Here is a 14,096-nt window from a genome sequence, read left to right on the forward strand (position 1 = left end):
CCCCGCACCCTCACTGTGACAGCAGATGACTCTGGCATAAGGCGGGAGAGTCCCAGGGAAGGTAAGACAGAAGGGTGCGAACTGGCTCCTCAGACTCTTCAGTCACGTGTTCAGAGCCCACATGCGTCATGCTTATAATCTGCTGCGTGGCGAGTGCTAATCCTTCCATCATAACTACCGGCGCCTCTGGCACCAACTGTAGAGTCACACGGAGCTTAGTCTACTGGGTAAATGAGTAATGACTGCAGGTTTAAAATGGCAAAAAAAATAACGTCTTTGCTTGGACTATCAGTGTAATAACCTTCGGTGCAAAGTTCTCCTCGCCGCTTGTGGCACATTAACTTTCTGGTTACTGTTCAGTCACCACTGAGAGCTGACGTCTGCTGCTCACCGTGCATGAGGCAATGAGAGTCGTGAGACGGCGTAACAGGGCCAGGAGCCCGGCAGCGAGCCCGCCTGCGGGGCGTGGCGACGGCCCCCTCCCAGCATCGCCTGCCACCTGTCTTACCCGGCCGTTCTTCCATTGGCCATGCGGCGGCTTTCTGTCGTGGACACCCAAGCAGACATTGATATCGTAGGCTGCAATTTTTTCTTAGGGTAGCGCAACTTCATTCCGTGTCTTCTGTGTCCGCGCCTTTGTTGATGACCATCCATTGCAGACAGTCAGTTTCTTTACTCGGATTCTAGCGGGTCTCATTTAAGGGATATTTTCTATGGATTCTCTTAGCTCTTCTGCCATTGTTAGTTTCGGTTCTTCTACACTTTCGATTAACATACGTTTATTGAAGATAACTTAAATAAAGGTGGAAGTGGCATTCTGGGCAGAGGAAATGGTACGTATGCTAGGAAACCACACAATTTGACATATCAGAGTTTAAAATAGTGTTGGAGAATGGCAAGCGAGCTTGGAAAGGTAGCTAAGGATCAAGTCAAATGATTGTTTTATGCCATTTTCAGGAGCTTGAAATTTTTCATAGGATTAGTCCATGGCCCAACCGCCCAAGATTGTTTGCAGAATATTGTAAATATATTCATTTTCTTGGAAAAAGCATCCAAAGCTTTCATCAGATCTTGAAGTGTGCCACGATTCAAAGATTGTTCACAATATTCGCACTGAAAGGTTTTAAGTGAGCGAGCATAGTTTCATTAATCAGAATGGAGTAACACGTTCCCATTTCCCCATTTCACGTCATAAATTCGATGGGCAGAACTACGTCAGGTCAAAGATTAAAGTTGCCAGGAAAACTCCTGTCGACGGCGGGTCCTCAGATAACGTTTCATTCAGCGTGGTTTCATTCTAACGTCGATGAGACATCCTAGGAACCCAGTGCTAGTTTACATCAATCCACAGATGGTAAAACTGGTTTTGTCATCGGTCACGTCGCTTGCAGTCACAGAGCCTATCGATGACGCTGAGGCCTCGCACAGCCCAAACAACCCAGATCCGGTCACTGAACACATAGTTCATTGAGCCATCTTCTTGAATCCTTTGTCCTGGCATCACGGAAAATTTTCCAGCCTTCTCCAACAAGAGTGTCAGATCTTGGTAACAGTTGTTCATAAACGGCCTGTGACACTGCGGTTGGCACCGAGGAGACAGGGATCCAGAGAGACATTGTCCCTGTTCAGAGCTTCGAGTTTAATGAGGAAAGGAGACATTAATCAAACAGTCACAAAATGAGCACATTCAGACTGTCATCGAAGGAAGGAGGGGACAGAAGTGCAGTAGGGGACGAGCATGAGATGACCCCGGGGGCAGAGGGCGGGCCTAGAGGGCTATTTTCATGCGATGACGAGCTTGGATCTTTACCCCAGGAAGGAGAGGCCGGTGGTGGGGGATGGGCACCGACCTGGTGGGTCTGTAGCGTTTAGAGGTCTCCCTGCTTGCCGTGTAGAAAATGAAGTGAAGGGGGACAAGTGGGGAGGGATCGTCACATAATATGTAAGCGTGACAACTGAAAGTACATAGACGCCATGCACTTGAACTCATGGGTCGTCACACATGTGCTGTCGTTTCTCCGTATGGAAAACACTGAGGCTGAACTCGTGGCTCTGCGCGCTCAGACTCCCCAGCAGGGAGCTGAGGCAGGGATACCTGAGGCCCGGGGACTCTGAACTGGCCCCTGGGATGCCCTCAGCGTGCCACGCAGAATCGGCACCTCCTTTGTATGCCACCCTGTGACAAAGACTGAGAAGTTCTGCTCTAATCCCGGTTCTCTGCACCAACATTTCATGGTTCTAGCTTTGGAGGAAACCAGATTTCCGTCTCACCGCCTCGTTTTCCCCGAGGGCAGGGGCCCGCCTGCGATCCCGCGCCTCGGCGTGTAGGTCGTTAGTCTCCTAGCCGGTGACGCCGAGGTTTCCCAGCACTCACACTGCCTGTCCTTGGACGTCAGGTAGCGAGTTGTCATCACAGCCATCAGGATCGCAGCTGCTGCTTTTTCTGTCCTTTAGTTATGAACAGAAGGACATTTTGTCCTTTCTCGATGGCCGGCAAAAATGTATTGCTCTAAGATATCAAACATCTTCTTCCTGAAACTTGAAGCTGGAAGCTTGAAAACTTCTGAGGAGTGAGTTTCCAGGGAAACAAGACTTATTTTATTCTGGCTAAGCTGGGAATATCGCAAGATCAGCATTCCTGTTCCTAAGTCAGTCCAAAGTCTGTAAGCATACAGAAATGATGAGTAGAAAGAGAAATCAGCTGAGCTTTGAATAACTTTTACTTGATTTGAACTTGAGGTCAAAGGTAAATCAAAAGTTTAAAGTTGAATTTGCCTCTGGCCATGCCACATGGGCTTCCATCAGTTGTCACTAACATCTACAGCATGAGGCAGGCCGAGTGCAGTGATTCTGAGTGCAGGCTCTGGAGTCAGGTGGCCTGAGCTCAGATTCCCACCTTATCCACCCACCACCTCTGTGACTTAGGAAAAATAACCTTTCTCAGACTCATTCTCCCTGCTTGCAGAATAGAAATAAGGATGTCTCACAGCCGGCATTAGATGAGACGATCTGTATATACAAAGGACTCATCATCGAAGTTGGTTACGGAAACAAACCACTCGAGGTGTTTCAGCAAGAAAGGGACGTAGTGCAGGGGAAATCGGCGGAAGGGCGGGGACGCCGTAGGCCGACGGTTTCACGCCATGTCACTGTGATTGTGACCCAGAGGTCAGGCAGCTGCCCTCACTGCCACCGTGGCCACAGCTGCTGACAGAGCCACGAACCTGATGACAAGACACTACCAGACTCTGCAGACCCTTCTCTCTCTCTCTGACTTGCTTGCCAGCACTCACGGCAGTAAGATGGCCTTTGTCTTGCCTCTCTCCTCCAGATTTCACATGAATGCATCTAATCGGTGGAGCCTAGCTGGTAACAAGCACCTTTGCTGCAAAGGAGTTTGGGAAATGTAGTTTGTAGCTTTCCAGATACCAAATAGAGGATGAGATGGAAATCGAGATATCCAATCTAAGTATCTGCCGCAAGGATGTAGCTCGGGTGCCCGACGAATGATTGTTATTGTTGGTTTTGCTGCTGTTGGTGTATTAGTAGCAGAAGTACAAGGATGTCACTTAATAGCAACTCATAATTTCCTGTGTAAGCTTTTATTAACCTTTAGAGATTGATTGGCTTCTATACTTAGGGGATGCGCTGAGGATGCATTGCAGTTAAATATAAATCTTTATCTATGTTGCGAACCCGTTATTTCTAAGATCCTTTTTTTCTCCCCAATAAGATGGTAGTAAATAATAAAGCAAATTTCTATGTATTGTCTGGTTCGGTTAACACGATAACTGAACTAACATAATAGAACTCAGTTCAGTTCACTTCACTGTTTAGTGATGGTGTGTGCCTTACAGTATTCAAGTGTAAACAGCTAGTCGATCTTATCTGCTAATGTTTTGTTGAGGATGTTTGCATCTATTTCCATAGAGACATCGTTGTTTAGTTTTCTCTTCTTGTAATGTCTGTCTGGTTTTGGTATTTGAGTACTGCTGGCCTCGTAGAATGAGACTTCTGTCTTCTGAAAGAAAATGAAACACTTGGTAGAATTCACCAGAGTTAGCAGAATTCACTCAGCTGAGCCTGGTGCTTTCTGTTTTGGAAGGTTATAATTATTGATTCAATTTTGTTAATAAATATAGGCCTCTTCAGATTATCTATTTCTTCTTGTGTGAGCTTTGGCAGATTGTATCTTTCAAGGAATTGATCCATTTCATCTAGGTTATCAGATTCATGGCATAGAATTTTTCATAGTATTCCTTTATTACCTTTTCCATTTCCATGGGATCTGTAGCGATGCTAAACTTTCATTTCTGATATTAGTAATTTTTGTTCTCTCTCTTTTTCTCTTAGTCTGGCTGGAGACTTATCAATCTTACTGATCTTTTTTGAAGAACCAGCTTTTGGTTTAATTGATTTTCTCTATTGATTTCTTGTTTTACATTTTACTAATTTCTTTTGGTCAAAAATATTTTAAATTAAACCTAAGGTTAAAAATTTTTCATTTTTAGCCCATGCCTTTCCAGTGTCATCCAAATAAGGATATAATTTTTAAAAGAAAGATATAAATAATAGATTTATAAGCCAAAGGAAATGAAGCAAAGACTATTTTTTCTATTCAGAGCGACATATAGGGATTTTCACTAGTTCTTTGGAAGTGATAGCAAATCGAATGATGAGCATTTTACAGCTAGAGATTGGATGACTATTTTACATTCCACCAAGATGAATATGTATTATTTTTCTTCATCTAAGTACATGCTGTTTTAGCCTTCCAGTACTGCCATGCAGGCCTCTGGGGCATGTTTTTCCCCTAATGCATTCAAAGGTTAGATTTAGTTTGCCCCAACTTAAAAATGTTGCTTTATATTTAAATCGGTAAATCTAGACAAAAACCAATAGAGAATAACCTGTGCAAGTAGAGATCAGTATTTTTGACTTATTATGTTGAGTATTAATTTCCAAATTAGAAGCATGATAGAGTTTTACAGTCTCGCTGCAGGACTCCAAAAATTCCATCTGATACTAACTAAACCCACAAAAAAGAGAAACACACCAGCTTAGTTAAAATTATAACACAGCGTGGATAAGTGGCTGTTCTCCCAGTGTTTTATGGATGTGGCAGGCATCAGGGCTAATTCAAACGAGTACTTATTTTAATCTCAGCTCCAGAGTCCTTAAACCTCTGGTTCATATGTCACACTAAATTTTAAACCAGAGATCAAGTTTCTGCATGATCTGAAAGACTTCAGTTTTGAAAAGAAGCAAAGAAAGGCTTACATTAAGATCGTAGATTTTTATGGCCTGGTTTTGTTAATTAAAAAGCTCTATTCTTATCATCTCCCCTAATTTAAATTAAAGTTTTAACATAATGTCCTTTTTTCACTAAAAGAGGTTATTTTAAATTTCCAGGGTCAGAGATTCAGTAAGGTCCTGCCCTGACGCCCAGATCATGTGATCATAGAAGTAAGCTCCGTTTTTAAACTATCATCACTGGGGCTGCCCATTTAATTAACCTTCTTTTTGTTGGCTTTAAGACGTGGGGTCCCCATTCAGCATCCCACTAATCCTCCTCGGTTTCTTGTGTGACCATGCCGCGGAGGGCACATTGAGAGGACGCAAAGTGGTTAACGTAACTCTTTAAAAATATTACCAACATTGGTTATCAAATGAGTTGTGGTTTCAACTAGCAAAACCCATAAGGGAAGCATTTATCTAGAGTATTGTAGTCATTCTGACTCACTGTGGAGTCAGGCCATTTATGAATTACTGTGACCAAGTTCTAACGCCCTCGCTCCCGAAGGCTGGAAAATTTTCCATGATGCTACAGCAAATGATTCAAGAAGGTGGTATTTAATTTTACATGTAATTGACATTTTTTATCCCTAACCCACTCCAATGCCATATTTGTGCTGTATATTAAATGTGACTCTAATATCTTCTTTACTCGGTGGGATTGGCATTCTCACAGGAATTAAAAGTGCCAACTTCTGCATAGCTCTCATTGAATGTTGACATTACAAATGTCATTTACGAGAGTGGAAGAAGAGATTAAAATAGCAAAGCATTTTTCTTTCTTACTTGTACTGTAAGATGTTTGAAAACTTTTCAAAAGGAAGGGGGTCTCAAGTGACAGGGCTTTATGTCTTTTGCGTTTGGCGTGGCGGTGACACTTCTCTTGAAGTTCTGTCTCCTTGGGCGAGCCGTTCACCCTCCAAGCACAGACGTGGACTTGAGACCCCACACGCCGTCGCGGCCGAGCTCCCCCAGCCTGAGGCCCGTCTCCCCGCCCCCCGCTCTTCCTCCTGCCCCCTGCACGGGGCGATCGCTGCAGCGTTTGCTCCCTATTCTCTTCACGGCCCACGGTTCATTCGCCTGCCTCGTTTGCCTTAGTTCTGTTTTCAGAGCAGCCGTGTTAGTCTGCGAGGGCGTCGTAACGAGGTGCCGCGGGCGGGCGGGCCCAGAGGCGGGAACGTCCTCGGAGCTCGAGGCTGGAAGTCCGAGATGAAGGGGCCGTGTCAACGCGGCTGCCCCTCCTGAGGCCTCGCTGCTCCGTGTGCGGACGCTCTTCTCCCCACGGTCACGTGATCATCCCTCCGTGTCGTCTGTGTCCAGTCTCCTCTTCTTATAAGGACGCGAGTCATGCTGGACGCGGATCCACCCTAGAGGCCGCGTTTTCACTTGATGGCCCGGTTAAAGATCTTTCTCCAAATACAGTTACGTTCTGAAGTACTTGGGATACGTACGAACTTGGGCGACACAGTTCAGCCCAGAGCAGTGGCCCAGGATGGATCTCATGTTACTTGTTGGCCAGCGGCAGGATTCAATTCTTCACATCCTGTTGACCTCCTCGCAAGGTCGGAAGGTGCTGGAACCTTCCATTATGTTGTGGTGATCAGAGAGGCTGCTGGGAGGAAAAGAGCCTAGCCTCACTGGCCCCGAGGCTGTGCCTCCATCTCGGCCAGGTCCTCGTCATGACAGCTCTGAAGGGCCAGGCAGTGGGATGCACCGTGCGCTGTTTACGTGCCTGACGTGCCAGGCGTTGTACGCAGCTTTGCACGACTGGATCCTTAAGCCGGTCCTGGAAGGTGGGGACCGCCAGCATTCTCATTCGGGGGCTGCGAGGCAAAGAAGTGCCAAGAACGGAACGAATTAGAAGTTTTATATAGAGCAAGAAGTGAGGAGGGAGGCTGTGACCGGCTCTGGTTCAGCGGCTCAAGAATTGAGCCCCGAGACCTCTGAGATGACCTCGGCCTTGCCCCGTGATTGCCGTAGTCCCAGGTGGCTCCTCTGTGTCCAGCGTCATGTTCTCATCCGGGCAGAAAGGACTGGAGGCCCGAGGGCAGAGGGATACAGCCAGCTGAGTGGGCCTGTGTTTAAGGGACTTCCCTGTGAGTTCTGTACTTGCCTATGTGACATGGGTCAGAAATGCGTCACGGTCCTCCCCTCCCCCACACGCGATGGCGGCTGTGCTCTTTGCTGCCCCAGCAGAATCCAAATTCTCTTTATGAAGGTGGAAGGGACAGTGAGAATCGGGTAGGCGCCGCACGTTGATTTTCAGTGCGGTGGTTGCCGCTGCCCTTTCTGCTGTTATCGTGACGCGCCATCATCTTTCCCTCCTGAAACTTTCCAGAGGAAGACTCCCGAGAAGGATATCCCTCTGGTTTAAAACACTTCTCAACTCCGCCGACAGTAATCTTGAACACAGCACCAGAGAAGCGTGTGGCGGTGGGCTCGCCTGTGTTTGAAACGCTTGGGTTCTGCGTTAGCCGTTGACGTCATCAGAGACTATGAAACATTAATTGAAGTAAATTACATCGAGACTTTTGATGGGGCCAAGATAGTTCTGCCATTCAAAACAGGGCTGTGAACTAAGAACCAGGCTACTCTACGTGAATTAAACTGATAAGGCTTTAAATGACTCATGATTTTATGCTATTCCAGAAACTCAACGAACTTTTGGAAAATTTATGGGCCGCTGCTTTTCTTGTTTGAAAATAAGATTAATTCATGGTGGAAAAAGTATTTGTCTCTCTCATACTCGCCTCTTTCCAGAAACCTTATATATCTGCCTTTGTAAAGAGGAATATAGCCCCTCATTTCCTCCCCTCCTGAGCCCTCCTCAGCTCTTTCCTGCCCTAAGGTGTTCGTTGCAGACCAGCCCTGGGCTTTGCTGGCCTGGGACTTTCTACTGTGTCGGCCTTTCTGTTGTTACGTCAGCATGTTTGGCAGGAGGCAGTGATGGAGACGGGGTGAGGAGCCAGCTTGGAGAAAAGAGAGGGCAAGACGGGAATGAAGAGCAGAGACACAGAAACGCGCGCTGCGGACAGTCAGCGGTCAGGTGTTCGTGGCCGCCTGCCTGTGACCGACTCCGGGATGCAGGCGAAGACGAGAGTGGCTTCCTCGCCCCGAAGAGTCCCCCGCGTGAAGGAGGGCGTTCCAGGCGGTGAAGTCCTTTCTCTGTCTTGGAGCATCCGGGAGGGGAGAGGGACCAGAGCCGAAGGCGTGCTGGCCCGGGGGGGCTGGATTGTCGCGCTTCACGTAATGCAGAGGGAAACGGGCGGGTGACGGGGTGCAGCTGGCCTTCGGGGAAGCCGCCTGCGGTGCAGAGCCTGCTTTGGGCAGTGACAGTGGTGGCGGATGGAGCCCAGGGCGTCTTCTTAGCTCTTCCGCGTGGTCTCCCAGGCCTCTGTCTACCCACCGGGAGCACTGGCCACCTCAGCGCAGGGCCGTTGTCCCCATTCACCTTCCCCAGGGCCTGTGCCGCAGACTCTACTGACACAATATGAAGGTTGAAATTTCACTCGAATACAGACAGCCAGGCTAACTCTTATGCTGCTGACAGAGGGGGCGTCTCACAGAAAACGTGGCGAACACCTTTTATAACATTGTCCCTTGACGGCTCCCACTCGCCCTTCAAAAGATGCTATCAGCGTATGCTTCTAACCACGTCGACGTCATTCTTTCTTAAATCTGAAATTGTGTCAGCATTTGCTCTCAATTGGTTTCCAGATTTAAGTGAAAAAGCTCATCCCGACTCCCCCTCGTTAATAAATTCCGATTAGACGTTCTGTTGGCTTTGCTCCGTTATGACCTAAGAGCTTTTCTTTACTTTTCTAATATGTCTTCATACAAGTGATATCCCAGCTTCTACATAAATTTCATGCTTTCGATTTCAATGATTTTCAACTTGGAGCTTTTCGTGCTGAGCCGTGTGTGAAGAAGGATAGCGATACGAATTCCCCACGAAACACGCGGCCTGCGGCGTTTCTGTCAGAGGGCCCTGTCACTCCCCAGGGTTCATGTCTGCTGTCCCCTGTGAGGTCAGTAGCAATGGCCGCCCAGGCAGCAGTTCCCCGAGGCCCAAGTCTCCAAGGAGCCACCAGGACACATTCCAAGATGCCCTTCCTGAGTCGCTCTGTCTGTCGCGTGCGGAGCTCGTTGCGTGAGCCTGCTTCGATTCCCCTGTGGTGAAGCCCAGGGGACCCCGTGGAAGGTGACCGCTGCCTCTCGCCCGCATCCCCGTTCCGCGGCGTGAGGCCTTACCCATCTCCTCGGCGCCCTCATCGTGCTGGGGGCCTCCAGAGCGCCGTACGTGCCGGCAAAGCCAGGTGAACGGGGAGACTTCCCTCTGGCCTTCAGATCGCGGGCGACACTGTTGAGTGGCCTTGCTGCCGGCCCCGGCCTCCGAGGCACCCACTTTGCTCTCTCTCCAGGACAGGAGCTTGCAGCCCCACTGACATCTGAAGTATCGAGAGAGAGAATTATTTATCTGTACGTTACCGTGCAGTACTTCACAGTGTGGTTCCCAAAACGCAGATGCTCTTTCCTGTCACTACAGAACGATGACGGGAAATCGGGCCGCTAGAACAGTGCTACGTCTGTGAACAGGCCTTCGGGTCGCCCGGTCTCTCCCACGACGTCCGTTTCTGGTCTCGGAAACCGTCGAGGACCGCGTGCTGCCTCTGGTTCTCACGTCCCTTTCCGTCTTCGTCTGCCGGGGTCCTCTGCATCCCTGTGATTCGTGGGGCCCCCCCCCCGGTGGAGCCTCGGCTCTCAGAGCGTGATGGCCTTGCTCAGAACCCCTGGCTCATTGTCATACAGCAGCAGAGTGGGCCGAAGCACACAGCATATTGGAGAAGCCATAAGAGTGATACTTATTACGTAGTGTTCACTGTATGCCGGGCACTGGCTTAAATGCCCTCCATGTTCTAACTCATTTAATCTTCGCAACAGCCCCGTAATAGGCAGCATTATGTTACAGATGTGGAATCTGAGAAACGGAGACGTGACTCAGTCAGGGTCATCTGGCCAGCAAAGAGCAAGGCCCGGCTCCGCCCCTCCTGGAGCTGCTAAGCGGCGAAGGCACCGAGGGCGTTGAACAGAGCCGTGGGCCCCTGGGCACGTGCTTAGCTCTAAACCGCTGTTCCGTCAACTGAAAGATGGGACTAGCAACAGTCGTACGGGTTATACACGGTGACCCGGTAAAGCATGTGCTATGTAGCGAGGTCTCCATTTTTTAAGAAAAGTGAAATTTAAAAGGTAAATACTAAAATTTCTGTGGCTCATACTGAGATACGGTGGCTCTCAGAGGACGCGTTTGCAGTCAGTGGGGCGGGGAGGAGGGCAGAAGCGGCAAACGTCGGTTCTTAGTTTTAGATTTTTCCAGGGGCCGGGCAGGGACTAGCTACAGCCAAAACCACCTCCACGTCAGAAGAGGCCAAATAATGAGTCACAGAGCACAGCTCTAGAATAAATTTCTAGAAAGGACTCCCATGTCTTTAGTTACATTAGGAAAAAAGGTACATATTTCCCATAAAGAGAAGGTTCAGTGCCATTGCATGCTGGGTTGGGGAGCAGTCACCCCCCCAGCTCTAAAGAGTGGTCCTCACCAGCGGGCGGCAGTCGAGGGCTCAGGAGGTCTTTAAAAGAGACCTCTGAGGCCGTGGGTGGACAGAACTGCCGAAGGCTGGCGTCACCTTGATGTGAAATCTCTGTTTTGTCTTTGAACGTTCAGACACAGCTTCTGTCCCTGTGGAGCGGACCAGCGTGAAGGAGATGCTCCTAGCACTTGGTTCGGCTTTTCGTAGCATGTAGATTCGAGGGCACCCTGGGCCCTGTGGCTTTGGCGATGGGCAGGGACGCGGGGCCTGAAAGGTCCCTCTGAGCCCTCCATCCGCAGGGCCCTGGACGCCCTCTCGCTGAAGCCCTTAACCCGAACGGCTGGCCCCCGACAACCGTCAGGTGCCGCGGTGAACAGGTGGCTCCCCCTTCACCCACGGGCCACCTCCCACCCGGGCCGGCACGAGGGGAAGACCTCAGACACTGCTCGTAAGAGTCCCGGGTTTGTGAAAACCAGTTTTGCTGAGGCTTTGTGGTGCACGAGCTGGAGCTAGTGCGTCAGGGCTTTATTATGGCGCGGGCCTTTCCTCGGGCTGCGGGCATTTGTGGCCGAATACAAAGCTGTATTCCGTAGTCACTAAGAGGCAGGACCTTAACCGATGCTTAATCTCTCAGGCAGACCGAAGCGGAGGTCTGGCCGCCTTCGTCCAGCCCTCTGTGCTTAACACTGGGTGGCATACGGGTGCCATGGGAGACTAACAGGCTCCTCCCCTTCCATTTCCCAGAGTGGGGCCCCCAGGATGGCACGTGACAGTCTGGCTGGTGCTCACCCCTCGTAAAGAAAAGACAAGAGGACGTTTCTCTGTTGAATTTGAAACCCAGACCACTTTACTCACTCAAATGCTGCTCACCTGGTTCCCCTCTGTCCTCATAAGGCCCTTAGTCCTGGATTTTCAGAGTGACCCCACTTAGTTCTCCACAGGCCAAATGTGCCCTGATATTGAAGTGTTGCCGATCCTTTAAAAAGCCAAGCGTTTGAGCTGTCATTGGACTTTGAAAGATTCCGATAACTGGATTTTCGTGTCTGATCACTGATAACGTTTTTTAATTTGGAGTTGGAGCAGTTCCCTCCGGTAATAAGTGCAGTTGGAGCAGACAGGGCAAGCTTTGTTCTAAAATAGAGTTCAAATGAGATTTTGCCCAAACAGGTACAGAACTGAGAACCTTGGTTTCTTTTAATGCTGTTTTTTGAGCAAAGGTGCTTAATTTCTAGTCAGCCATTTATCACTGTCACGATTTTTAGCATATCTGAGTACCAACGGAAACTTTTAGTATTTTTCTTTAAGTATATTTATTATTCTACTTAAATGGAAAATTAGTATTGTCCTTACTTGGAGGTCATAAAATAAATGCAATGAAAACGAGCCATTAACTCTAGCTGGGCGATACCGTCTGCCGAAGGGTCTGAGCCCGAGGCCCGCCTCCTTCCTCCTCAGACGACCCTCCCGGTGCTTTCGTTTCCAAGCGGCACCCCGCCCGCCTCTGGAAAACGTGCCTTTAAAACGCCTTCCCTTTCTAGTCTGTGCGAGAAATTCAGCATTCGATTGATCGGACTTGGTGAGACCCCCTTTCTAAGTTGTGTAAGAACACCGCAGACGAGGGCGATGACAGTGACCCTCCACCCGAGAAGCGTCTCAGCTACTGAGGGACGGAGCGACCGACTGATGAGGAAAGATCAATAAACACACGGAAGCCAGAGCTCCGTGCGTGTGCATGTGCGCGTGCATGCATGTGCGTGTGCGTGCATGTGTGTACGTGTGTGTGTGTGTGTGTATTCTCCCCGCTTTGGCATCAGCTTGTTCTCTGTATCTTTGGCTCTCTTTCTGTTTTGTTTATTCATTTGCTTTTTAGATCCCACATTCGTTCCTGCCTTATGTCACTTAGCATCATACCCTCTAGGTCTGTCCATGTCATCACAGATGGCAAGATTTCCTGTCATATGGCTGAGGAACATTCCTTTGCGTACATGTTCTACTTCTTTATTCGTCTATCGAAGGACTTCCAGGTTACGTCCGTATCTTTGCTATTACTGCTAGTAACGCTGCGGCGAGCAGAGGGGTGCGTTTGAATTAGCATTTGGGGGAGTTGGATGAATACCCGGAATTGCTGGATCATGGAGCAGGCTTGTTTTTGATTGTCAAGGGGCCTCCATGCTGTCTTCATGGTGGCTGTGCCACCAGCAGTGCACGAGCGTCCCCTTTTCTCCGCGTCCTCACCGACTCTTCTCGTTTGTCGATTTATTGATAATGGCCGTTCCGGCAGGTGTGAGGTCATATCTCATTGTGGTTTTAATTTGCGTTTCCTTGACGACTAGCAATGTTTTCATGTCTGTTGGCTATCCGGATGTCTTCTTTGGAGAAATGTCTATTCAGGTCCTTTGCCCATTTTTTTAATCAGATTTTTTTTTTTTTTTTTTGTATTTGAGTTGGATGAGTTCTTTATATATTTTGTATAATAACCCCTTACCGGATGTGTTGTTTGTGAATATATTCTCCTATTTAGCAGGCTGTCTTTTCATTTGGCTGACTTCCACCGCTGTGCAAAAACCTTTTAGTTTGCTGTGGTCCCATTTCTTTTTGTTTCTCTTGCCCGAGGAGACGCGTCCAAGAACATACTGCTAGGAATGATGTCAGTTTACTGCCGTGTTTTCTTCGAGGAGTTTTATGGTTTCGAGTCTAACATTTAACTCTTTGACCCATTTTGAGTTTATTTTTGTCTATGGCATAAGAAAGTGGTCCAGTTATTTTTGCATGTATCTGTCCAGTTTTGCCAGCTCCATTTATTGAAGAGACTGTCTTTACCCCATTGTATATCCTTGCCTCCTTTGTCGTAAATTAATTGACCATATATGCGAGGATTTATTTCTGGGTGCTCTAGTCTATTAAAATTGTGTGTGTGTGTGTGTGTGTGTGTGTGTGTGTGTCTAATCTTTCTTATGCCAGTACCATACTGTTTTGATTATTGTAGCCTTGTGGTATAGTTTGATATCAGGGCATGTGGTACCTCCCACTTTGTTCTTTCTCAGGATTCTTTGGCTATTTGGAGTCTTTTATGGTTCTGTATAAATCTTAGCATTCATTGTTCGAATTCTGAGTAGAATGCCAGCATTATCTCAGTAGGGATTGCATTGAATCTGTATATTGCTTGGGTAGTAAGGACATTTTGACAGTATTTGTCCTTCCAGTCCATGGGCA

The 14,096-nt window shown here is 48.3% G+C and overlaps 1 protein-coding gene across 5 annotated transcripts in view; it reads left to right on the top strand.

Annotated features, from left to right (window-relative positions):
* NME7 (NME/NM23 family member 7) overlaps positions 1–14,096 on the top strand; it is a 102,311-nt gene that overhangs the window by 87,134 nt on the left and 1,081 nt on the right. The gene's annotated exons all lie outside the window — the stretch shown is intronic.

This window comes from Pteropus medius, unplaced genomic scaffold (genome assembly GCF_902729225.1).
Source record: "Pteropus medius unplaced genomic scaffold, Ma_sr-lr_union100, whole genome shotgun sequence".
Classification (NCBI taxonomy): Eukaryota; Metazoa; Chordata; class Mammalia; order Chiroptera; family Pteropodidae; genus Pteropus; species Pteropus medius.